Source organism: Danio rerio, chromosome 11 (assembly GCF_052040795.2).
Source record: "Danio rerio strain M-AB ecotype USA chromosome 11, GRCz13ab, whole genome shotgun sequence".
NCBI lineage: Eukaryota > Metazoa > Chordata > Actinopteri > Cypriniformes > Danionidae > Danio > Danio rerio.
The window spans coordinates 31,644,057-31,668,513 of NC_141031.1; the positions used below are offsets into that span (position 1 = coordinate 31,644,057).

At 33.8% G+C, this 24,457-nt stretch overlaps 1 protein-coding gene and 1 long non-coding RNA gene across 3 annotated transcripts in view; one reads left to right on the forward strand and one right to left on the reverse strand.

Moving 5' to 3' along the window:
* Positions 1 to 7,068, forward strand: part of LOC147841816 (uncharacterized) — a 111,364-nt gene extending 104,296 nt beyond the window's left edge. The window contains exon 2 of the long non-coding RNA XR_015502711.1: positions 941 to 7,068. This is a non-coding gene — a long non-coding RNA (uncharacterized LOC147841816). The remainder of the gene's footprint in view (positions 1 to 940) is intronic.
* Positions 1 to 24,457, reverse strand: part of igsf21a (immunoglobin superfamily, member 21a) — a 439,822-nt gene that overhangs the window by 395,001 nt on the left and 20,364 nt on the right.

The window sequence follows — 24,457 nt, forward strand, 5'->3', positions numbered from 1 at the left end:
CAATCACACCTAATATTCTGGCATAAAAAATGAACTACAGATTCTCATACATTCGCAAATGAATACATACATCTGGCATAAAGACAAACACAGAAACAATCACAGCCCTGAATTGAACGCAATTTCTATCACATTCCAAAATAACTCTCCATCTACAAGGTCTTTCAGTAAAGACATTGAATGGAGAGTGATTTTGAAAAGACATTTCCTGTCAAGGTGTCCGCATAGAGGAAACATGTCAGTCTTTTATTAGAGTCAGAATACAGAATTAAAAAAAGGAAAAAAAAAAAAAAAATTTTCTCATGATGCCACTCTGGGATCTGTTCAGCTTTCCTTAATTAGCCAAAGACATTGTTTCATCGCACCCGTTCTCTGTCTAAGCAACCACTAGGTGATCTAATCAGCCTTCTTTTTGCAGTCTATTCAAGATCTTTGCATCACTTCTCCCCTCGAGTTCATCTGAAGCGCCATTTTCTTTACTAAATGAATTCTCTTTTTTCGACTTTCTTTTTTTTTCTGCCAATAAGAACAGAACCACATTCTATTGATGTTCAAAGAAGGTCTATTTATAAATCACATGAATCAGGTTTAAAACTACTTAGCATAAGGTAACCTTGAAAGGTAGTTTGAATGCAGTACCTTTAATTAAAGTAGCAAAGAATGACTGTGACCATGGGTTATTGTCAAATTCTTTGTTAAGTCTGACTTTGAGGCTCTTTCTGCCTGTCAATCATTTCACAGAGTATATTATCATATATTAAGAGCTTTGAATCAGAATTTCCCAATAATTAAAAAATTGAAAGTGTGGCGTCCAATATTTGAAAATGATGGTACTCTGTTGAAACACAATATTAAAAGTTAAATATTTCAGTTGTTTTGCCTGAAAGGGCTCATCAATATCCGATGCCCAGTGAACGCATGTAGCACAGACACTTGACAGTTCAGTAGGTCATTAATAATATAATAACACTTATACTGAAATAGTTAAGGCATTTTAGAATGATCAAAACAACATTTTAGATGTTTTTTAAATGTGCTCAGCCTGCTGGTCTGTCCATTCACACACATTTTTATCATCATTATCTTACATAACAAAATTACATAACTTTTTTAACGTGCATACATGAATTTGTACGTAAAAGTGTTTCCATCGTAATGTATGCGCATCTTTTCTTATCGAAAAAAACGTTTATTCTACTCAGTTATGTGCATATAAGTTTTTAAGTGCATTTTCAAAATTTATGCGCATCTTTGCATTTCCATCAAATGTTTTTTATGTGCATATCCAAAATGCACATAAATATGGGTGGATGTAAACACAACTATTGAGGATCTTCTGCCTGTCAATCATGTCATAGAAATCATGCATAGTATCATATAGCAGGGCTATAAATCAGAGATAAAACTGTGGTGTCAAGTTGTGGCAAGTACAATATTCATAAAATTTTGCCTGGCAGCACTCATCAATGTCAAAATCACCAAGATAACCAAATAAATTAAAGAAGGTAGAGCTTTATTGTTCAAAGATTAAGTATTTAGTGGTTAAAAAAGTGTTATGTAAGTGTGTTATGTAAGTGTTAAACTACAGTAGATATAAATATCAATGTAAGATTTTTACCACATCGAATATCTTCTGATAAAATAAACTACAGAAAAGTTTGAAATTTAAAACTTCGGGTGAATCAAATAATAACGAAATCTTTTTTAAATAATAATGAAAAATGCTTTAAAGACTTTGTTCATTCAGTGTTAGTCAATGGTGTCCAGTGGTGGAAGGAGTACTGAAAAATCATACATAGGTAAAAGTACCATTACTTGCCTAAAAGTGTAGTGCAAATAGAGTAAAAGTATCTGTTGTAAATATTACTTAAAGTATGAGTAAAAGGTAAACCTTTCAAAAGTACACAAGAGTAGTGAGAATTACGCTGTAAAAAGCTAATACGTTTACATGTAATTTGTGGATGTGTGTAAACTGAACATTCTGTAGTGCATCTAGTGATTGCCCAGCAGCTCAGGTGACCAAAACTTAATGTCAAGCCAGCGTCTTAGGACAATGCTATTTTGATGTCCTATAATGATGTCAATAATGTAGAAAACGATGATATTTGGTTGATTTTAGTTTTGGAAAGTGACCAAAATCCAACGTCGAGTCAACATCTTAAACCAACACCAAATACTGACATTTATTCATCAGGTATGGCAACCAAAATCCAAATTTTGAACATCTTTTAGGATACTTTAATGCTTCAAAGCAGTTTGCTGCATTTATAAAGCACCCATGTCTTGAGGTAGATCATTATGATGTGATTTACCTTCTATGTGTGATTTGATTGGACAGGAATGACGGGACTGATTTTTCTATTCCACATAGACAGGAAAAAATAAAGTAATGACTGCAGGTTGAAGGAAAGTAGTGGAGTAAAAGTACTGATCCTGCACTAAAAATGTACTCAAGGGAAAGTAAAAGTCCACGTTTATAAAACTACTCGGTGAATAACAATTCCTGAGAAAAACTTCAAGATTTCCTTTAATGCCAAATTATGAAATTAGTTTGGAATAATAAGAGAGGGAGAAAACATTGACAAGATTTCTTATTTGACCTGTCGACATGACTCTTTGCAGTTCAATGTTTATTATATTGTATAGACTAATCTCAACAAATGCTATGCATGTTGATCGATTCTTTCGAAAAGTCTATGGGTTTAGAGTAATATACTATACATGGTAAATACTTTTGAAGTGGTCTTTTAGTATTTTTTCAATAGCTGCATATGCCATTGACGTACTCTCCTACGCTCTTCTTTATAAACCCTTTGTTGAAATAGCTTTTGACAGCACAATATGATGTGCTGATGCTCCTCGGCTCAGTCCAGGATTATTACAGTCACAAAGACACAATGGTATCAGTGACAGAAGCGCCCTGTCTAATTCCACACAGTATCTTCAACACAAGACGGTCCGGACTAGAAAACAACTATAAATGCGGTAACAAAGAAAGAATAGAGAACCTGATCATTCCGAACAGAGACATAGATGTTTAGAATCCAAGCCTAGAGCGAAACATCCAGCCCGTTTGACCTTGTGGGGAAATGCATTGGCAGTGTGAGTGGGTTAGAAGAGTCTCATTTCAGTCTGAAGTCCTGCTACTCTATTTTCTCTCCCCAACAGAGTACGTTCAATTCCCTCACACCAGCATGAGCTGCAAGGGGCAAGATTAAGAATTACCGTGACGCAATCTCCACAGAGAAATGCTCTTCCTTTTTATCTGGCGAGCTTGAAAGTGTTAAATATGTCATATTCACCTTGATAAGAAAAAAAAAAGAGAGCATGGCAATCCGCCACAGCGTGGACGAGAAGCCATTGCACCCTGAGCCTCAGATTCTCCTGTATGACTTCAAACTGACATCTTGAAAGAAAAGGAGGGGGGAAAAGATGCAAAGTGTCTTTCAATCAAAATCTTCTTTGTAGCTGCATGAAAGGCGCTGTGAAGGAATGGAAAGTTGGGAGTCGAGTCTGTCTGGAATTGTACCCTTTCCTGCACGATGCTTACTTTTAAGAAAGTGAAGTGAACCGAAGCGTCCAGCTGTGAACAGAGATCATTAATAGAGAACAGATCAAAGTTTTGCATTAGAGTCGAAAACTAAAAGCGCAGAGGCTGCAAAATCTAGATTATGTCTTTTTTTCAAAGGTTTTAAATGTTTTTAGACAGTTTCTTAGATGTAGGCTTTGTGTTTTTTATTTGCACAATAGAGAATGCAAATGAAGATCTCAGTGGGGCTGCATGATTCGACAATTGTGGCTTTTTAACATTTCTCTCTCTCTCAAAAAATAAATAAATAAAAAACTACAGTCTTTTGATTCGCAAAACACAGTAATCCGTCAGATCCATGTAGCGTGTTTTTTGAACTACAGGGACTTTTATGTCCAGTTTATCAAATCTTTTTGTCGTAAAATGCTGCTTTGCATGTCTAAATTTGTTTTTGGTACTTGTGTTTGATCTGCAAAGATTTTATCTCTGTTCTTGATGAGTTCAACTATAAAAATCTCATTATAAAATTATAAATATTTATAAGCTTAAAATGATTTGTACACACTGCTGTTCATGTTTGGGGTCGGTAAGACTGCATTTTTGTTTTTGCAATTACATAAATACATTAAGATAGAAAGCGCTCACCGGCCACTTTATTAGGTACGCCTGTCCAACTGCTCGTTGATACAAATTTCTAATCAGCCAATAACATGGCAGCAACTCAATGCATTTAGGCATGCAGACATGATCAAGACGATCTGCTGCAGATCAAACCAAGCATCACAATGGGGAAGAAAGATGATTTAAGGGACTTTGAAGTGGCATGGTTGTTGGTGCCAGACAAGCTGGTCTGAATACTTCAGAAACTGCTGACCTGGAATTTTCATGCACAGCCATCTCTAGGGTTTATAGAGAATGACCTAAAAAAAACAGAAAATATCCAGTGAGTGGCAGTTCTGTGGGCGAAAATGCCTTGTTGATGTCAGAGGAGAATGGCCAGACTGTGTCGAGCTGATAAAAAGGCAACAGTAACTCAAATAACCACTTGTTACAACCAAGATACTGCAACATTCAGACGGTTGGGTCAGAATTTGCCATGAACAACGTGAAAGCTTGGATCTATCCTGCCTTGTATCAACAGTTCAGGTTGTTGGTGGTATAAGGGTGTGGGAAATATTTTCTTGGCACACTTTGAGCCCATCAGTACCAATTCAAATTCGTGACCAATTCGTGTCAATGCTACAGCCTACCTGAGTATTGTTGCTGACCATGTTTATTCCTGTATGACCACAGTGTGCCCATCTTCTGATGTCTACTTCCGGCAGTATGATGCTCCATGTCATAAAGCATGAATCATCTCGGACTTGTTTCTTGAACATGACAAAGAGTTCTCTGTACTCAAAATGGCATCCACTCTCACCAGATCTCAATCCAATAGAGCACCTTTGAGATGTAGTGCAACGGGACTTTCGAATCAAGGATGTCCAACCGACAAATCTGTAGCAACTGCGTGATGCTCTCATGTCAATATGGACTAAAATCTCTGAGGAATATTTTCTATACCTTGTTAAATCGATGCCACGAAGGATTGAGGCAGTTCTAAAGGCAAAAGAGGGACCAACCCGGTACAAGTAAGGTGTACCTAATAAAGTGGCCAGTGAGTGTATATTCTATTTTTTTTTATTGTAAATGCAGCATTACAAAATACATTTAATAATCTTACTGACCCCCTCAACTTTAAGGGCAATTGTACTGTACATTTTTGTGCGACAAATCATACCCATGATGCCAGGTACTGGCATTGCAGTTACCAGGATTTTACCATTACAAGGCGTGAGTGAGCTAAAATGGGCATGAAAGAAAAGTGGTATTATTGTCTTAGTTTTGTACTTTTGCCTCACAAGAATCTCTTCAGTTCTAGCTAATTGTGACAAAACACTTCTGCCGATTCAAAATAAACTGAAAAAAAGCAAGCACTGGAATCATGGCCACAAAACCGAGGTAAGTACTGAACTGTAATTTCAGCATACCATTACATCCCAAATATATAAAGAAAAATAAAGAAGTAATAATTGATTTATTCACTTGAAACAGAACGACTTAATTTCCTAACAGAATGAGTCTGAGAATTACTCGAGAGATGGAAAGAGATTCTGCTTCTGAATCAGATGACAGATGTCTACCACAGCTCTCAATCAGATGTTCAATAACTTTCATTAAAAAAAAAAAAAAAAAACACAAACAGATACAGCAACAACAAACAGTCGCTCCACATACAGCTCAAACTAATAAACGCCAGTTGGCTGGAGTTCAAACTCAGATCATCTCTACATGAGTTTATTAGGTTTAAGGAGTAAATCAATCTGCATTTTAGATTAAGGCTTGTTGGAGGATTTCGTTTCATGTCGGATCAAGACAGAAATGTAAAAAGTAGTATACATTCACAGGCCACTTTATTAGGTACACCTGTCCAACTGCTCGTTAATGCAAACTTATCAGCCAATCACATGTCAGCAACTCATTGCATTCTCTGTAAACATGTAGGCATGTCTAGGCATGTAGACATGGTCAAGGTAATCTGCTGCAGTTCAAACCAAGCATCAGAATGGGGAAGAAAGGTGATTTAAGTGACTTTGAATGTGGCATGGTTGTTGGTGACAGATGGGCTGGTCTGAGTATTTCAGAAACTGCTGACCTACTGGGATTTTTGTTCACAACCATCTCTAGGGTTTACAGAGAATGGTCTGAAAAAGAGAAAATATGCAGTAAGCGGCAGTTCTGTGAGCACAAATGCCTTGCTGATAACAAAGGTCAGGGGAGAATGGCCAGACTTATTATAGCTGATAGAAAGGCAACAGTAACTCAAATAACCACTTGTTACAACCGAGGTTTGCAGAAGAGCATCTCTGAACACACAACACGTCTAACCTTGAGGCGGATGGACTACAGCAGCAGAAGACTACACCGGGTGCCAGCCTCTTGTCAGCTGAAAACAGGAAACTGAGGAAACAATTTGCACAGGCTTACCAAATTGGACAATATAAGATTGGAAAACCAATTGACCAGTCAACGCCACAGCCTACCTGAGTATTGTTGCTGACCATGTCCATCCCTTTATAACTACAGTGTACCCATCTTCTGATGGCTACTTCTAGCAGAATAACACACCATATATTAAAGCGTGAATCATCTCAGGCTGGTTTCTTGAACAGGGCAATATGATCACTGTACTCAAATGGCCTCCACAGTCACCAGACTCAATCCAATAGAGCACCTTTGGGGTGTGGTGGAACGGGAGATGAGAATCATTGATGTGCAGCTGACAAATCTGCAGCAACTGCATGATGCTATCATGTCAATATGGACCAAAATTTCGGAGGAATATTTCCAGTACCTTGTTGAATCCATGTCATAAATGATTAAGGCAGATCTGTAGGCAAACGTGGGGCCAACCACTTGTAAGGTGTAATAAAGTGGCCTGTGGGTGTATGTGTAGGTTTTAACAGGGTGAGCTACAGTAGATTATACATGTATGTAGAGATTTGTGGTATTCAATTATTTACTGTTTACCCGTTCCAGAATTATCTATATTTGATATCATCTGAATACAATCAGAACAACCTTTAAAAAACTTGAAAGCAAAGTAAAGGTTTATCTAAAAATATATATTCTGTCGGATTTGATTCATACCCATCCTTTATTTACCCTCCTCCCAGAGAAGCTTGCATTTAAAATTAAAAGAACATAAAGAAAGTAAATAAAGATCTATTTTTATTTTTTTGGCCAACCGTTTAAAATCCTGAAAGCTGCAATGTATGATTAAAGCTTGCTGTTCACATCCAGTTGAATCATCTGGTTTTAAATGGTATGCTGGTTAAAATGCAGGTTAATTTTAGTACATTTGGTTAATCAAACTCTTTATACCATATGTCCTGAATCTAGGTCGGTGACCTCTGATCTGCCTCTGATGTCCCACACTGAACAGATAAGCCTCCAGCGTCTGAGTCACGCTGTTTCTAACCTAAATCCAGAAAGCCTCCTCTGCATCAGAATAGCGCTGAGAAATCGCTATAGTAATGGGTTGTATGCTCATTGCATTGCTTTGCATTTGTTGTTATTTTCTTTCAAAAAGAATGGATTACAGCTGGCGGCGATGAAATCGTGCAGGATTTTATCAAAGCTTTGCAAACACGTACTATTCCATACATTATTTACGCAGATCAGAGGGAAACGTGACCATGAATATTCATTAGAGTTTGAAGCAACATTTTTTTTAGTATAGTAAACATCAACTTGGACCTCAATTGAAAATAAATAAATGAGTAAAAACATATCACCAACAGAATCTAATTCAAAACACCAAGTAATTTAAAATATAAATAAAATATTTCACCAATTTATATAAACATAAATAATGTTCAAAACTCAAAGCATGTGGGAAGATTCTCTATTTTAAAGGTGCCATAGAACGCATTGATACAATATCTGAAATTGTTTTGATATCTACCTAGAATCTGTGTTTTAGGAAGAGGAATTTTTTAGCATTTTCTCCCAAGCTTATTGTTTTTTTAGTTTTCTCTGTTGTTTTCAATGGATATGCCGCAGTTTTTAAATGCCATGAGCGCTTGACAGTGCTCCGACAGTTGGAGAAGTGCTCACAGCTGTGTGAGTGCTGCCGTTTTCAGCTGCACAAAAAAAAAAAAAACTCTTCAGTGGAAATGTCAATAAAATTCTCCAGAATTGTTTTTTTTACAAATGTTAAGACCCATACTATTTACTCTATAAGATAAAAAGCTCAAATTTGACCATATTTGGAAGGGTTGTGAATAATCATGAGGTTTGCATTGACATTTCGGAGCTCATGTCAGTACCTACAGATGTTTATTTGAACAAATTGAGTAGATTACTTGTCAAATCAAAATCTTTTTAATTTTATTTCAGCTTGAAGGAGTGAGTGAGCTGTCTTTATGCCACCAGAAATCAATTTTGCTCCTGCATTGTGGATGAAATACAAGCTAAAAAATAAATATATTCAACAAAAGAGGCAGACAGAGATGTATTTAGAGTTGTAACTTGTACGTTTGTGCAACATACATGACATGACACAGACCAGAATTAATATCAAAACACTTATATTCTGGCATTAAACCTTTAACTACTTGCTCTACCGAATGGTTGACCATATTTTGACTGTTTTAAATAATGACTGTTAAAGTCATTTAAAGAATGACTGCTTTAAATAATGTTTTACACTGCACAGCATTGCTGGTTAACAAAAAAAATTGTAATTATTTAGTAGTAAAATTGTAAATATTTATTGTCCAAAAAATATATATATATTTTAAATGAGAATCTGACATATGTTCTGTTATACTTCAATAAATAAGGATGATTTATTCAAAAATGTTTTATTTTAAATATATTTTTAAATAAATTGGTCTTACACTTCATATTTTTTAGTTTTTTCATAGTATATGTTTTTATTCTTGTACTTTTATCATAAACCGACATATCTACCATTTGGTAGATGTTGATATTTTAGAAATTATGTGATGTGTTAAAAAAAATGCATTGAGTGTTTCAACTAGCGACATTAGGAGTTAATAAATGCAATCCAAATAAAATGTCTTGGTGGGGCAGTTAAAGGGCTAACGTGTGTTTGTTCCTTCATTATAAATGTGCACATGCATCTGTTACCTCATTACAAACATACAGGGCAAATTTCACAATATACATATTAAACTAACAAAAGATTCACTTAAATTTACATTTAAACAGACTTTTTTTGGGGGGGGGGAGACATTATAATCCTTAAATCCCTTATTTTGCCTTTTGATAAGCTGTGAACAGATGAGATGGCTGTCTGCTTAGTCTTCCTTAAAGCCTGTCCTATTTCCAGAATAGGCGCCCCAACATAAAATTAAGATAAAATAAAAAACAAAAAGACAAATATCATTGATCTAATCTCACTAATAAACATAGAAGCCAATCAAATGCAGCCTGGAGGCATGCATTTGAATGATCCCGTGTGGAGTGTCACAGTCAGAGTTTTGCTCAAATTGGCCGACTTTAAACAAAGATTTTACATGTATGGAATTCGCATGAGAACAAAAAAAAACAACAGTGTTTGCGGCTCATAGTATGTAATTTCTATATACCTAGCTCTAAATATTTAACCATGTCAAGGTAATTGAATTCCTTCACCAAAGACAACCAGGAAAACAGAATCCAATTCAAAATGCAAAAGTAAGCGCTTTCAAAATAATAGAGCCTTTTAACCACCAGTAGAAGATTAACAAGCCAGAATTAAATTCAAATCACACCAATTAGCGTCTTTACCAGAATAGACCTATAAAACCCAGGATTTTACTTGCTTGTTAAGTTCTCTCCACTGAATCTGAAAAAAGCTTTTTTAAATGCTATGGGATTAGCCTCAATAGCTAACAATGTAAACCTTGCCATTGAGTATTTTTTATAACAAACAGCTAAAAATTCTTGTGCAAAAGTAAATAAGCCTTCATTAACATCATACCCAGATACATTATGAAGAAAATTAAACGAAAGTGTCAGACATATTGTGCATTTAACATGCAAATCAGAATTGTTTCAATGCACAGTAATGGTTTTTATAGCCATAACAATATTATTTTAACACAATTTTCAAGGATTCACTCAAAAAGCTTGCTGGAAGCCCATTTAAATGCATTCAGCCTGTTTATTCAGTATGTCCCCATAAGTGAAGTGCAAACCCTGAGAAAACATAAAGCTGTTGTTTTTCCTCTTAGGGACACTCTCAGCCAGAGAGCATGATGGGAAATAATCTGCTATATGTTTTCTCCCATTTTCTCTGCCTTGGTCTATGTGTAGCCTGACGTCAATTTGTGGATTAGGATGTTTTCATCTCTTTCACTCCCTCCTGCCTTAATAATCTAAAAGCTGCTTTCCCAGCAAGCAAAACAGCGACATGTGTAACGAAATCAAAAATCCCCAACCCAGACAGAGAGTGATTTATTTTTGATTTGTATCTTTGGAACATTGTTACTCTATATTTTTCTGAATATATTTACAGAAAAAGAAGGTGCGGCATTGAAAGTGTTCCACTTGAATCGTCTTCTTTCAGTTATTAGACAAATTTAATTATATTCTGTATTCATAGTGGAACAAATAAATAAATAAAAATCCTTAGGATAAATTGCACCAAAATTTATATTTTCACATTATACCGATATAAATAAATGACCTCTAATTATGGAACATTTAAAGTAAAATATACTTCATAAATTGATGAAATTTTACATTCATAAAGAATTTTTCTACATTACACATTATGCAAAAAGCTATTTCAAATATATGCTTTACAATAATTCTATGATATATATGTATATATATATATATATATATATATATATATATATATATATATATATATATATATATATATATATATATATATAGGGCAACAAATAACAACCTGACTTTTAGTTGATCATTTGGAAAGAAGGTTGAGGGTAGATTTTTCCGATAAATGATCTATTGCACTGCATCCAAATCATCACAAATACTGCAGATGACTTTATTAATAAGTTATTTGAGTCATTGCAGAGATGTATGGATGCAGTCCACAATATTAATTACTTTCCCTCTGCACCATGACTTTTGGCTAAGCGAAGTCAGACCTTACTGTCCTAAATAAATAATTAAAAATCAAGACATGATTATATTTTATTTTTGTAAAATAAGTGTAGTCTAAAGGATCCTGCCTTTCATATAAGCCACTTCTGATACCAAATGATCAAGTTATTATTTGTTGTTCCTAAAACTTGTATAGGCAACAAGACTTTTATCAGGTAGTGTATAAGGACCAACAGAGCCAATAATCCTGAATGGTGATTGAGGGAATCATAAGATGTTCTTCTCCAATTTGAAAGAATGTCCAACAGTAAAACACAATGACAGCGACAGGGCACAATTTACATCTTCTAGGATGTATAACAGTGATAAACAAGCCACACAATCCATATTTACAGCATAACACAAAAAAAAAATGCTGTGGAGAAATTGCTCATGATGCCTGTCTAAGCGAAAACAGCTCGTCTCCTGCTGATCTGCTAAAAAAGTAAAGCTAGGGACTAAAATGTCATCAATACTGGTCTGTCATGACGAGGGACAGCAGTCCTGAGGGTTTGCGTATGATCCGAATCATTACTCATCCTTCAACTGAGAAAACAACACGCACACGCTACAGCATTTACAGGTTTAGAAAAGACCCATGGAACTAATGGCATTATCTGCTAGATATAATGTAACTGCATTAAGTGTAATTTGATCATAGATCTGAAAAAAAAATCCTAAACTGAACTGACCTAAATTGCTCTCTTAATGCAGTAAAGCCTCTTTAAAGTAGGTTTCTATTTTTCTTTTTTTTTCTAGTTATTGTGAGTCACTGGTTTAGTAGAAGCATTTATTATATAGTAGTCATTACTGTACATTTATTCATTACTTCACCAGCTAACTATTTATATACTTCCCTTTACGAAAGCTAATGTTTATGTGCAGTTACAAATGGTCTTAGATAATATACCAGAATAATCTTGTTTATGACAGAAACAAGAAAATAAATAATAAACAAAAAATTTAATTCAAATATAAAAAGCGAACTATGGGTATGTTCAATGCACTTAAAAACAGAGAAGTTTAACACTTTAGTTTAAGCAACAATTCACCCTTCTAACTAGTGGCTTATTACCAGCCAATTATTAAGATATTAGTATTTATATAGCATGATTATATTCTACAATTCTACCAAATGCCTAAATTCAACAACTAACTAACTAATAACAAGTAATAACAAGCAGTTAATTAGCAGTTTGTTGAGCTAATAGTCTTAGGCCATGTCTGCACATCCATGGATATTTTTCTAAACAGATTTTTTTCTGACCTTCGTTTAAAAAAATATATATAAATCTCAGTTCACAGAAAACATATTATAATGCACTTCCATAGCCATGCCAGATTATCAGGTGGTGATAAAAGCAATATGTTGTGCTCAAACCAAAAGCAGAATCAAGTAATCACTTGAGTGAGTTACATACACAGTCAATGCAAATGCGAGGAAAGAGGCGATTAGGGGGTATTGAGTGGAATGCATGGCTCAGAATGTGTGATGGTGCGTTCACACCAGAAGTGGATAAGGCATAGATCGTCAGCGATTTACATGGTAAATTAATGCAAAGACACAAATAGACATCACGGGATGCGATTCGTGTGAATGAAGCATCACGTGTTGACCACTTCGTGATCGAGTTTCTTTTATTTTTACTTTAGCAAACATTCGCGCCACGTTAACCAATCATGAGCTTGCTCTTATAGGGGCGTGATTATGACGTAGTGCCTGTTGTTGGTGTTCTGAGGGGAAATCCTCTTTCTGACACCAGACAACCGTTCTTTAAACTGGGCTCGGTTCAGTCAGAAGCACCGCTGAAAGCCTCCATCATCAAGGTAAAGTTTCTGAACAAGTTGATGAACTCATAGAGCTGGGTGCACCTCTGAAAGGATTTAATGGACTTAAACGAATCTACACTATTTTTCAGCCTTCCCAAAGAACATAAACACAGCTATTCTCTAAATAAAATCCATGTTAGCCATTTAGCAATGAAGCTAGATTTACAGAGCAGACAAAAGCCCTGCCCATGATGCAAATCCGCATATATTGTCAAGTAAATTTCAAGCGAAAATGAAGGAAGTGAAAATGTTAACGCGTCCATTCATGTGCGAATAGCGCGATTTATCTGCACGTGCCATGTCTACTTTAAACACAGCATAACACGTTTATCACATAATCATTTTCAAATAATTCAACTTGAGCTGAAAATTTTCATGAGGAGAAAAACATCGTAAACTAGAACTAGAGCAGCAAAACCACACTTTATAGTGTTTCTGAAAATCTTTACCCTGGCCAGAATTTTTAAAAAGTTGACTGCAGAGTTGCACTTGGATAATCAGGTTTTCACTCTTGGGCTTGCTTGCTCTGGCACCCACGTTTTTTATATAAGTGACTACATTTACAATAGACACCTGTACCTGTCACATCACTTGAAATCAACTCAAATAAACCGAAAGTAAGTTTCCAGTTCGTTTGCTTTGACAGTGACGTCTTTGTCAAATAATTCTAAGTACTTAAGTTGTACCCATGTGAGACCCCCAGGCAAATTTGAAATTCAGTATTTATTTTAAACATTTCAAGGAGTTGTAGTATTATAACTAACAGATACACCTTACAGACTTACAACAATGATTCTTGAACGACTTTCAAACTATTCGTTATTCAGCAGGTCCCAGGATGTTTGCAAACAAAAATGCAGATGTCGATGCAAGTGACTTGGCAGGAGAGTGCAGGGCTCGTTTGCATTAAAATCCTTAACCAAAAAATCCCTCAGTTTAAGGTTAAGGGTACCCTTAGTAAAAGTTGGTTAGCAAGGAGAACAAAAAGAAAAGAAGATCGACTAAAGCAGTTTAAGGCTGCCATTAAGACAAGCATTCGTGGTTTGTTACAATCTATTAACGTAACTATAGCAACTGCGGTACCCATCACCGTATGTTGCCAGAAACTACAGTAGTAAAACACTTACAAAAAAGGCACTTAAGTAAGGGTGACAGATATGAAGTTTGTTGCAACCATCTTAATGAAATCCGCTACATCAGATTTTTCTGCCTCAGGGACACCCTTAAGTTAAATTACAGAAGGACTTTCATGCAAGCGGCCACAAGTGGCAATTGTAGATGACGTCACTTGCAGAGAAAGCATGGTTGCCTGAGCATGCAAGTCTGAGCCTGCAAGCCTGAAGGTGCAAGTGCAAATCTGCAGGCAGACTCTTTTGAAAAAGTTTTGGTTTTAATCACCCATTATGGACCAATAGCCAAAATCACTAAAAACTAAACCAGTTTGGAAAATGCATGTTTTTGTGTTGACAGCCTCAATAGCATAAATTGAACACTGAAATAAAGTGAGACTATTTTTTCTTCTTAAATTTTGCAAAAGTTTAGCAAACAGACAATGTTAAAATGATCCCCATTGACTGATCCATGAAAAACAACAAACAATTATATTTTTTATAATATGGATGCCAGCCTGCTCTTGCTAATCTTGCTAGACTTGCATACTCATGATATAACTGTGTTGTTCATTTATATTTTTGTTATTTACTCAAAGATGAAAATACTGATGTTTTGTTAATGAACAGACAAAATGTGATAACTGTTTTCGGTATTTAGTGTTCCATAAATGTACCCAAAGTTTTATAGTGTAGCTTCTAAAGGGAAACCCTGCCTTTACATGCCTGCTTCAAACCTTAAAGTTCCCAGGGTCTAAAATAAAGCCTGTTTCATGGACAAATCCCAACTTCTTTTACCCATGGCATTTGTCTTGCATTAAAAATGGCCCACTCCAGAGACATATCCTAGCAGAATGTGATAACACACACTGCCAAAATGGTAAAGGCCAAGGTAAGTTCAGTTGCTATTATGCAAACCCTGTAGATTTGCTCTCATCTGCATCACTCTCGAGAGGACACATAAAGAACAGGACATTTGGGATAATGGGCAGAAACCCTCTCTATTATTTGTACTCTGGGAGTTTTAAGTCCTCAGAGTTTCTCTCTCAGGAATCCGAAGCAGCCAAGCACTAAGTCAACTTCGCACTAAAGCCATTTCTCGGTGTTAATAAAATATGTTAATGGCCTCACACCATTTTTCCTTTCCTTTACTTAGCACCATAACGGCTCTCCCAAGACAACGAACGAATTGTTTAATTTTAGGTTTATCTATTTACCTACAAGCTTAATCTAGACAATGTGACATGTTGTTAAGCATATGGTGGCGGCAGCAACTAGAAAAATTAAATCACAGTTTTACTTAGGAAATTGTTTTCTGAAAAAGGAGAATATATTATTAAAAGAAATATGGGATGGTGAGGTTGATATGAAAAATGCTGGCTCCTGCATTATTTGCATATAGCTTGTAACAGGACAAAAAAAAAAAAAAAAAAAAACTTAAATAAAAATAATATCTTAGATCTGTGCAATACATCAAAAAGAATTTAAAATGTGCAAATGTGCATATTGCAATATACTGTACATATCTCAATGATTAACAATAAACGAGAGATTTAATGCAAAAGTAACTTAATGGATGTTGAAAAATAAACAAGCAATACAGCCATGTCAAAGGGATAGTTTACCAATATTTGAAATTTACCTCAGCATTTCTCCTCTCTCAAGTGGTTCTAAAGTTTTAGGAGTTTTTCTACTGTTGAACACAAAACAAAATATCCTGAAGAATGCTGGGGGCAAAGCAGCCATTGACATAAAGAGTAGGAACAAAAAATACAGTGAAGTGAATGGCTATTTTTTATTAGCATTTATTAATGAATCTTCCTGTGTGTTTAAAAATGAAATAAATAAATAAAAAAACTCCAAATAAAAATATTGGAACAAGTGGGGGATTAGTAAATGTTGACTGATTTTTCCTTTTTGGATGGATGATGTTAACCAATTTGGCATCATACGATGTCTAATGTGAAACATTACATCGTCATCGTTGACGGCAATGAATTAATTATTTATGAATAATTCAATAAATCATAACAGAATAATTTTTTGTAGCCTACCGTTTCAACTGCCTGACACACATGGTTTTTGTTTTACCCATAACCAAATCATAAATAAAGATAGGTTACACACAAATTACCACCTGTCAATCACTTTTTTGCTGGAATCTGGCATGAAGAGGCAGAGTGTTCTGTGTCATTATAATGGCAAACTTGGTTGGTAAAAAAAGGTGTTGTCAATAGTTTCTGAAGACAATCACCTATATCATCTTTAATGCGTGACGTAAACCGATTTGCTTTCTTTATGTCTACATGACATGCTGTAACAATTGCCAAGTAAAGCTCCATACATCATGTAACCACCTGTAAACCAACCACAAGCGCAAGTCTACAGCACAATGGCAGCTACAAAATCTACAGAAACGCTAAATAATTGAATAATCATCACACCAAACAGTCCTCAGAAGCATTTAAAATAACATTTTAATTCATTGTGTATTGTTAGCATCTAAAAAAATTCAATGTTAAGTTGCAGCTGTTAACAAATTATTCACAATCACACAACACAAACATATTAAGCAAACTGCCATCATAGCAATTTAAGTGGAGTGAGCGTAATTAAATTAACTTCTGACTAAGTGTCTAAGAATTGTTTTGCTTTTTGCAATGTTAATTATGCAAATGAAACAAGCAGCAGATTTGTTTCAGGATAAGCTATTATACTTTTGAAAACCTAATACAGCCTTGCCATGTTATGGTTTTAATTATCTAATATTTTTAAGGCGTTTACTGACCTTGAGATTGCCATATGGCTCCTCCAGTCCTTTCTGTGGTTTGACTTCCTGGTTAAGGTCACATGACTATAAAACGGATTTTGTGATGAATAGGACCAATGCTACGGTACATTTTGAATTTTGATTTTTTTTTTTTTAATATAAGTAATGAGGTTTAGCAAAACTAGGCTTTTTGAAGAATTAAATAAATAAATAATAAAATTTCATGCAAATAATGTACATACAAATAATATGTAAATATTATAATAGCAAATAGCAAAATAGCAGCATATTTGTTTTTTAGGATAAACTAGTACACTTTTGACAACTTAATGTTAATTCAATTACCTAATATTTTAAGGTGTTTACTGACCTTTTTTAAAAAAAAAATTATTGCAATTTTAGAACACAGAACATATGAAGGCAATAACAACATTATATTAACATCCAAACAAATGGTCCGTGTACGTTGCGTTCATTCGATTTTTGATCTTAAACGAAATTTAAAAAACGAGGAAACGGCCGTTTTTCGTTTTTTTATTTGGCTACAAAAAAATTAAATAACTGATTTTGGCTCGATTTTCTTTTTTTGGTTTAGGGTAGGAAAACGGATAAATGACTTTAAAATTCATTATCCACATGTAGGCGGTTCTAAAACGCCCATTTCCTCTGATTGGTCAATCAAATCTGGGCTCCTGACGTCGCCTTCAAAATAACAGTCCTGTAGTCTTCGTCCTCTGCGGATCAGCACACAGGCATTTAATATATTATATTTAATATATAATATATTAGCAGTATTATTAGACATTTATCATTACAATTTATCATTACTATTATAGTTCGCCGCCAAATTTGCTGCTATGCACCTGATACTGAGCAAAAGATTTGAGAGCAGCACTTGGTTTGCACGATTGTTTCCAAGCTAGGCCTATATAATAGTAATAATAATAATAATAATAATAATTATTATTATTATTATTATTATTATATAGTTTTTATTGTTTAGTTTTTATTTTTATAGTTGTTAGCAGGGCCAGAAGAGTTCATTGGAATACACACACATTTTCTCTCACGCAGCAAGCCAATTCCTTTCGAGACTTTTGCTGGATTAATGTCGAGTACCTGTAAATTAACAGTTTTCAGTATTTTGTGATTTTTTTTTTATTTTTTTTATTTATGTATTAATTTATATTGTCTGGGCTGGTGTTGTATATTATGCTACAAAAACTTTGTAATAAACTGTCAGTGCATTTTCTGTTATTTTATCAATTTATCTTTAGCCTATAAGCTGGACATCTTACTACAGATATGAGGGAGGCGCAGCTAGGCGCCGCTTTTCACTTTGGCAGCAGCTGCAGGTGATGAGAATGATGCAAGTAGAATCAAACTGTCAAAGAGAACGATGATCTTAATTTTTTTTTGTTTAAAATAACTGTTTAACATAATACACTAAATTTACATATCATTTTAACCACATACTAGAACATAGGCCTATGCCTGATTCATCCATTGCTTATGCATAAATTATACAAAAACATATAATTATAATTATTAATTTTTTATTTACCAAATCTGAGCTCCTGACCTCGCCCTCAAAATAATAGTCTTGTAGTCCTCTGTGGATCAGCACCCAGGCATTTAATTATTATTATTTGATATATATTATTAGACATTTATCCTTACAATTTATCATTTAAAAAAAAGTTATAGTTTGCAGCCATTTTTGCTGCTATGCACCTGATGCTGAGCAAGATTTCCGAGCACGACAGTTTTACGATTGTGATCTGCACCGAGGAAAAGGCAGATGACATAATTCGTAAAATAATAACTTTAAAATGTAAATGTTTGTAATACAGAAATTACAGTGAGCATAGGCCTATAATTAAATCCTTATTAGCAAAACAATTCATCCACAGCACTGTATAGCAGACCGGCCCTAACAAAAAAAATACACTTCATATAGGCTTTTTTTGTTGGAAAGATGAGCTTTTTGGAACGAATTTTGTTTGGTATAATTTGTATAAGCAAGATATCTTAATTTTAATGTATTTTTTGTTGGCCAGTTAACTACAAACAACAATATTTGAGGTCCCCTATATAGGCCTGGCTTCAGTGCCAAAACACAAAATTGTTTGTTAAATAAAATAATAATATAAATAAAATTAAAGTGAAATATTCACAATTTCAGAGTAGCCTAAATTAAACTGTATTGGCTATTAATATCAAAATCATCCATTGCGGCTGTCAGTTTCGGTTTAATTCCGTGATTTGAATGAGCCAGGACAGCCTTACAAACTCTTTGCAGCAATGAAGGTATTCCCCGGTTAACTCAGTTTGAAAAAATATACAGAATTTGTATTGAAGCCTGTATGAATGCACTGATAACTGTACGGTTCTATACCACCTTAAATGATATATTGATGTCCAAAGAATAGAAGAAGAGTAAAAAGGTCAGACACAAGTTATTATGTTTAAACAATGTATTAATTTCTTTATGATTAATGTGTAAACATAATCATCACAATACAAATCAAACAAAATAGCATAGGCCCACGTAAATGGTAAACAATTATCACATAAGAATGACAATAATTTTAATACTGAGAAGTTGTAATATAGTGATGAAACAAGTCCCATAGTTTTAGAGAATAAGTCCACCTTATAAACAGGAGGTCCAGCGATCACTTCAGCAGACGATCCGTGGACATTATGCAACATTTGCCGGGATCGTAGCTATATTTTCATATGCCATGAACGTATAATGTAAAATGAGGAGTTATTGTGTTAAAACAAGTTATCAGATGAAGTTAAATGTTGCTGTAAATTTTTATGCAGTTGCAGGTGATTGTGTATGTGTGTGGTTATAAAGTTATGTCAAACTCCGAAGCAAATCACACCACATCTTCTTCTCATCTGATAAGATTCAGTCAAACTGCTTGCTCTTGGAATGGTGTGGTTGTAATCTTGTTGGCTATAATTCTTTAAACTGTCGACTAAGCATCGCGATGTGCACTTGTCTTTTCCTCTGTTCCTCTTCCGTTACTGTGTCAAATACATTCATTGAACTCGCGAGCGGACCTCTAACCACGCCCACATAATAACATAACAGGTAAAGAATAAATGTACAGTTCGAAAACAGAATAATTAAACAATCTTTTGTAAAGAATTATAGTTATATACAAAAACATATGCCTGAGTGCACTTACAAAACAATTAAAAATCTTATATTCTTGAAGGAGCCGTGTTTGCTTTTTTTTATGAACAACATCCTCCAAACTTGTGCAGTAAACTCATTGTGAGAGATTGCGCGTGTCTGGCCACGATGAAAGATTTTTATATCCAAATTTGTGCCAGTTTGTCAAGATACACATTTTTAAAACACCTTATTATTTTTCAGAACGTAGATGACGTTTGCATAAGCAATGACTGATCCTATCACCTGATCCACCCGATTAAATAAAAATGTAGACTTTAGCGCTTAAAAAATACTCCCATATAAGCTATGTAACTCTTGCGAATTCACGGAGTAAACTGCTGAGCTCTACAGTAAATCTATTATTAATGTAGCGTAAGTAATAAATTTTAAAGTGTTGTTTTGAAATATATTTCTTTGTTATTGAAAAAAGCCAGAGAGAATGGTAAAAAAAATACATTTTGACTATTTAATTTTGTAATATCCAAATAAAACACAAAAGGCAGTGTTATATGGCCAATTAAAGTATTTCATTAATATTCGGCTGAATTTAAGCTTTCATCCTTACATGTACGCATATCTATCCATCTCTCGCTTTCTCTCTTTTTTTCCTCTCTAGGCTATATAGCCTATGCGCACACACACACACACACACACACACACACACACACACACACACACACACATAAAGAAAGAGAGAGAAAGAGAGAGAGAGAGAGAGAGGCAAAGACTATAAAGGGACTTTGATATATGTATTTGATATACATATATATATATATATATATATATATATATATATATATATATATATATATATATATATATATATATATATGTTAAATAGGTCTAGTTTTAATTACATCACAATAATACGTGAAAATAATCACGTATTATAAAGCTGCGCCTAGCTCGGAAACAATAATGCAATGTGCTGCTCAGAAATGGCTTTATTTTGCTCAGCATCAGGAGCATAGCAGCAAGAAGTTTGGCAGTGACGTTAATTTAATGTCAAATAATTATACTGCTGTTTTTGTATAATTTATGCATATGCAATGAATGTATCAGGCATAGGCCTATGTTCTAGTATGTGGTTCAAATGATACGTAAATTTGGTGTATTATGTATATTAAACAGTTATTTTAAACGAAAAAAATAAAGATCATAGTTCTCTTTGGCTGTTGGATCCGACTCTTGCATCGTTCATTTATGGGACCTAATATCTGCTCTGTGGACTTTTGAAGTAATATAATGTTTAAGAAATAATATAGGCTATAGATAAATTAATGTAAACACAGTTTATTACAAAGTTTTTGTAGCATAATATACAACTCCAGCCCAGACAATGTAAATAAATACATAAATAATAAATAATAAAAAAGTAAAAATCACAAAATACTGTTAACTGTTAAAACAGATATTTTGTACTCGACATTAATCCAGCGAAAGTCTCGAAAGGAAGGCTTATTATTATTATTAGTATTATTATTATCATTATTATTATTATTATTACTATTATATAGGCCTAGCTTGGAAACAATCGTGCAAACCAAGTGCTGCTCGCAAATCTTGCTCAGTATCAGGTGCATAGCAGCAAATTTGGCGGCGAACTATAACAGTAATGATAAATTGTAATGATAAATGTCTAATAATACTGCTAATATATTATATATTAAATATAATATATTAAATGCCTGTGTGCTGATCCGCAGAGGACGAAGACTACAGGACTGTTATTTTGAAGGCGACGTCAGGAGCCCAGATTTGATTGACCAATCAGAGGAAATAGGCGTTTCAGAACCGCCTACATGTGGATAATGAATTTTAAAGTCATTTATCCGTTTTCCTACCCTAAACCAAAAAAAGAAAATCGAGCCAAAATCAATTTAATTTTTTTGTAGCCAAATAAAAAAACGAAAAACGGCCGTTTCCTCGTTTTTTAAATTTCGTTTAAGATCAAAAATCGAATGAACGCAACGTACACGGACCACAAATACATTATAAGTAGAAAAAAATAAATAAATAAAAACATACAATTATAAAAAAAAAAAAAATAAGGCTTTAAAATAATTAACAGTTCTTTTTGCTTTAGTGTTTTTGTTTCTTTTATCGAGCATAGGTAAAGACCGATTTCTATTTTAAAGTGAGTAAAATTAGGTTTTTTCAGTGCCCATTTACATTTATGAATAAAAAAAATGTCTATATATAATGAGCAAATTAACAATATGCCAAATTTTCAAGTTGACTGTATTAAGGTGTTTACTGACCTTGCCCTTCTTGGTTTGACTTCCTGGTTAAGGTCACATGACTATAAAATGGATTTTGTGAGGAATACTAAACTTCATTTGGTAAATGAATATGTTGAAATTGCAAAATAGGAGCAATGCTACTGTTCATTTTAAATATAGTTTTTTTTTTTAATATAAAAAATGAGGTTTAGCAAAATTAGGCTTTTTGAATATTTAAATAAGTAAATAATATAATTTCATGCCAATAATGTACATACAAATAATATGCAAATATTAAAATAGCAGCAAGTTTGTTTCAGGATATGCTCGTATACTTTTGACAACCTAATACAACCTTGCCATGTTACAAAAGTTTTAATTATGTAATATTTTAAGGTGTTTACTGACCTTTTTTTAAAAAAAAAATATTGCAATTTTAGAACGCAGAAAATATAAAGGCAATAACAACATTATATTAACATCCAAACAAATACAATATAAGTAGAAAAATAAAAAAATAAAAATATAAAATTATATAAAAAAAAAATTAAGGCTTTAAAATAATTAACAGTTCTTTTTGCTTTAGTGTTTTTTGTTTCTTTTATCGAGCATAGGTAAAGACCGATTTCTATTTTAAAGTGAGTAAAATTAGGTTTTTTCAGTGCCCATTTACATTTATGAATAATAAAAAAAATGTCTATATACAATGAGCAAATTAACAATATGCCAAATTTTCAAGTTGACTGTATTAAGGTGTTTACTGACCTTGCCCTTCTTGGTTTGACTTCCTGGTTAAGGTCACATGACTATAAAATGGATTTTGTGAGGAATACTAAACTTCAGTTGGTAGATGAATATGTTGAAATTGCAAAATAGGAGCAATGCTACTGTTCATTTTAAATATAGTTTTTTGAATATAAAAAATGAAGTTTAGCAAAATTAGGCTTTTTGAATATTTAAATAAATAAATAATATAATTTCATGCAAATAATGTACATACAAATAATATGCAAATATTAAAATAGCAGCAAGTTTGTTTCAGGATATGCTCATATACTTTTGACAACCTAATACAACCTTGCCATGTTACAAAAGTTTCAATTATGTAATATTTTAAGGTGTTTACTGACCTTGACCTTCTTGGTTGACTTCCTGGTTTAGGTAACATGACTATAAAATGGATTTTGTGATGGGTACTAAACCTTTGGTAAATTCATATTTTAAAATCGCAAAATAGGAGCAATGCTACTGTACATTTTGAATATTGATTTTTTTTTTTTTTTTTTTTGGAGTATTAAAGCATTTTTAGAAGTATAGAAGTTGAGCAGTAGTTTTTTTTTTTTTTTAAGTCAAGGAAATAAACCATATTATTTTATGTAAATAATGTATAAAAACATACAAATAATAATATATAAATGTTAAAATAGGTTAATAATTCCAGACAAAAAGAATTGAGTCATGTTACAGATAAGTTTAGAAAAAAAAAAAATATTTAGAAAACTTCATTTTTGGGGGTAAATACTAAATATTGCCTTTTGATTATTACACGGGCTTGATCCATCAGTTGATCCATGCAGCTAAATAGCTGTTCAAGCCAAAATGGAAGAGCAATAACTGCACTGTCAACAGAACAAAAGCAAATGCAATGATAAAAGCCAGCATACTTAAGACACAAAATGCACCAAGGCTAAAGCCAAAAAGATTTCATTCTTCTAAAATTGGCCAATCGCTTTCAATCCATTGCTTTAACTGTAAAGGAGGGGCACGGCTGCAAATCTTCAATAGAAAGTGCAATTTGCCAGATCGTTTTATGTTTGTGCTGTTGTCACTCTCGAATTAACACAGGGGTATTCAGAGTTAACATGGATGAGTCTTCGCTAACCTGAATTTGGACAGTCGAAAGCTAAGCAGCATAAAGAAGCTGTCAATTTTAGAACAGAAACCATAAATCGTCCATACCCTAATGATTTCCCTTTTTACTTGTCTAATCGTTTTATGCAAGCGGCGACTGAGGCTCCGTGCCAGTGGCCAACGATTGGTGGACAGAAAGGCTGGCACATTCTTCTTTCCTGCCAATATCTATTCTCACTTCCTCTGAGTCGAGCCCAGCTGTCACAGGCTGAGGGAAACAGG